Here is a 3,992-nt window from a genome sequence, read left to right as displayed (position 1 = left end):
TGGAAAGGAAACATACAAAAATGGAAGGAAAGCACAAAACAAAGTTTTTGAAGAAACTGGCAGCCACGCGATCGCATGGGCGACGCGGCCGCATGCCAGTGCAAAAAGGCATTGACGCGGCTGCATGACTGACGTGACCACGCGCCTCGAGCAGAACACATATGACGCGGTCGCATGATTGACGTGACCGTGTGACAAGGAAAACTCTGAATGACGCGACTGCGTGACCCATGCGGACGCGTGACAGAGGCCACGCACCAGAAATTGCAGAAAATGCTCATAGCAATTTCTGAGGCCCTTTTTGGCCCAAATCCAAGTCCAGAAGGCATAGACCAGAGGTTATGAAGTGGAGGAATGCATCCATTTGAAGAGACTTCCACTTTAGTTAGTTTTTCATGATTTAGATTTAGTTTAGAGAGAGGTTCTCTCCTCTCTCTTCTCTCTTTAGGATTAGGATTTAGAATTAGGATTTTATTCGCTTTCAGGATTATCTCTTTATCAGGTTCAATATTCCCTTTTATTTACTTTTGCAATTTAATTTATGAATTCTTCCATGTTACAGATTACTCTTTTGAATTAATGTTATTTGAGGTATTTCAGTTTATTATTGCTTTCTTTTATTTATATTATTGTTATTCCCATCTGAAGACATTTTTATTCCAGTAGATTTACTTTTCTCCTTTTGGTCTTGGTTAAGAAATCAGTAACTCAGGAGTTATCAAACTCAAACATGATTGATAATTGTCATCTTTGTTAATTAAATTGAACTTCAACAATCCCAATCTTTTCTTAGGAAATAAATAGGATCTGAAGATCAAACCAATTAATCCCTTGACCTTCCTTTATCTTAGTAAAGGTTAACAAAGTGGAATTAAGATTCAATTCTCATCATCATTGATAAGGATAACTAGGATAGGACCTCCAATTTCTCATACCTTGCCAAAAGTTTATTTACAGTCATTTATTTATTTTACTTGCCATTTAAATTGCTTGTTCTTCATTTACTTTATTTGCTAATTAAACCATTCGCTCCTCATTCTCAAAACCCCAATTTACAATCTCCATAACCAATAATAAGAACATACTTCCCTGCAGTTCCTTGAGAAGACGACCCGAGATTTAAATACTTCGGTTATCAATTTATTTAGGGGTTTGTTACTTGTGACAACCAAAACGTTTGTACGAAGGGATTTTTGTTGGTTTAGTGACTATATCTACAACGGGACTATTTTTATAAAATTCTTTACTGGAAAAAATCCTAACGTTAAAATGGCGCCGCAGGAGAAGGCCGACCAGCTGCTCCCTGCTAACGATCCAATAAAGTTTGCAAATCGATTCTGTGAGCTGAAGTATCCGGTGTTTGCAACCTCCAGGAATCTGTACCTAGAGAGGACTTTGAAGATCCCAGAAGAACTCCATCAATACACCTCTGATCAAATCAAACAAAGAGGCCGGTTCTTCCTAGAGAGAAACCTGACTGAGGTCAATGCATCTTGGGTTCAGAAATTCTACTGCAATTACTTTAAGACTTCCCTAGATGCAGTGAACCTTAGAGGGAAGCAGATTCTGGTCACTGAAGAGGCCATAGAGGATGTTCTGAAACTTCTGCCCAAATCTGATCAGCTGGATGGTTATCAAAGAGTTGAGGAGGACATGCGCTTCATGAAGTTTGATTGGGATGCAGTGAAGGCCAGGATAGCCCTTGACCCGACCATTCCTTGGATTATGGGTCAGAACAATACCATGCCAAAGGGAATCAACCGGATTTACTTGAATGATAAGGCTCGGCTGTGGCATCAGATACTTAGCAACTTCATTATGCCGAGTACTCACGAGACTGAGATACCAGCCGCTATGATCACCCTCCTATGGTGTGTGATGGAGGGTAAGGACCTGTACCTGCCACGCTTTATCCGGTATTATATGGCCAGGGTCCACATCCGAGGCACTCTTCCCTTTCCTTATCTGATTATACAGCTAGGCCGTCGAGCTGACGTGCCTTGGGAGGATGCTGATGAAAAGCCACCTGCTGTAGAATGCAAGAAGATTATCCCTCACAGCAGGAACTTTCTGGCTTTGGGCTACAGACCTCCTTTCCTCACTGCTGCTGCTGAGACAGCCACACCATATGCCGGCCCCTCTTCCTCTACAGCTACCCCTACCACCACCACTGCACCTCCACCTGCCCCAGAGCCCGTCTATCATCTAGTGCACCACCTGTTTCGACGACTTGACCAGATGGAGCGTCGCAACAAGCGACGCTATGAGCACCTGAAGCTGATGATACGCTCTGGCGACATCTCCTCCGAGCCTGACACACCATCCGAGGCATATGAGGAGGAGGCGGATGATCACGAAGCAGAGACCCATCGACAGAGCGAGGCTGCGCAGGCAGACACAGAGCAGGCCGCATCACATCAGGAGGCTCCGCCTCAGATTCAGGCTGTAGATCCCGAGATCCCTATCCAGTCAGCACCTCCTCTGCAGCAGCCAGATCCTTAGACCACCACCTCAGAGACTCCAGCTACCCACCCTTCCAGTGATGACACCCCTTCATACCCTGCTTGAGTGAGCATCAGGGACGATGCTTCATTTTAAGTGTGGGGAGGTCGCCATCTCTGGCGTTTTTTTTGGTGAACCACTACATACTCTTTTTATTTATTTTGCTACTTTTCTGTATTTTTATTTTTATTTTCTCAGTACTTATATATATTGCTATTTTATGTATTTATTCTATGTTGCACTTTAGTTCATATTTTAGCCATTTAGTTTTAGTTGCAATTCTAACTTATTAGTTATAGAAATTGTGGATTAATTAGTATAGTTTACCCTTTTTTAGCATAAGATAGTTTAGTTTATATTGAAAAATATAAAAAGAAGTAAACTAGGGACTTGAACATAATAGAAACAATCTACACACCTTGTATATATAGCATTACATGTTAGTTAGTTAACAACATTTTATCAAGGAGAAACACTAGAACTTTAAAGCCACCTTAAGTTTTACATTGAGAATAATGGGAATTTTTAACTAAACCTGCATGACATACATAACTGATAAATGATTTTTGAGCTAGAGAACACACAGGTTGTGAGTTTTGAGCTTAATTGTATGGTTACATTCAAACCATAATATTTTATTCCTGTGTGTTCCGCCCTTCTTTTTATTCTGATGTTCTTTACTTTGTTTTAATCTATATATTCGATTATAGAATATAACTACATACCAAGAGAGTGATTGAGGCCATTGTTTGATTTTTAGCTCACTTATCCCAAAATAGCTTACCTTTTACATCACCCTTGTTAGCCCCCTTGAGCCTTTAAATTCCCTTTTATTCTATAAACCACATTACTAGCCTTAAGCAGAAAAACAAAATAAAAATCCCAAGTTGAATCCTTGGTTAGCTTAAGATAGAAATTGTGTATGGTTTACATGTGGGAAACCTATTGGGAACATGGATGATAAAAACAAAAAGGTAGAAAAGTTGAAAAGAATAAAATAATTCAAATAAAAGTTTTGGGAAGCATGCTCATGTGAAATCAAAGTAATTGAATCACCATGTGCATTAAAAAAAGTGTTATTTTTCAGTAGTTGAATAAAGGAGACACGAAAGAATTCCCCAAATGTGAAATAAAGCAATGCACATGGGATAAAAATAATAAACATTAAGGCATGAGCATGTAACATCAAAAGTGGGAAAATATGGGAAAATAGGTAAAGAAGCTTTGCTTTAGAAAGTATGTATGTTAGGTGAGATCTTAGACTAATTAAGGATTCACTTATTAGCTCACTTAGCCTTATACATATACCCTTACCTTTACCTTGGCCCCATTACAACCTTAACTAAAGACCTCATAATTTTTGGTATGTCTATATTCTATAATTGTTGATTGGTTAGATGAAGAACAAAGTTATAGAATGTAAGAATAAAAAGAAGAATAGAGTGATTAACCCAATAAACACTGAGTGACTAGAGAGTAAACACAAAATC

The 3,992-nt window shown here is 39.3% G+C and overlaps 1 pseudogene; it reads left to right on the top strand.

The window, feature by feature from the left end:
• Positions 1–1,269: 1,269 nt before the first annotated feature.
• LOC148576711 (uncharacterized) lies at positions 1,270–2,568 on the top strand (annotated as a pseudogene).
• The last annotated feature ends 1,424 nt before the right edge of the window (positions 2,569–3,992 follow it).

This window comes from Arachis ipaensis, chromosome B1 (assembly GCF_059453495.1).
Source record: "Arachis ipaensis isolate K30076 ecotype BB chromosome B1, ASM5945349v1, whole genome shotgun sequence".
NCBI lineage: Eukaryota > Viridiplantae > Streptophyta > Magnoliopsida > Fabales > Fabaceae > Arachis > Arachis ipaensis.
Note: the sequence above shows the minus strand (reverse complement) of the source record. Positions and strands in the feature narration are given on the sequence as shown.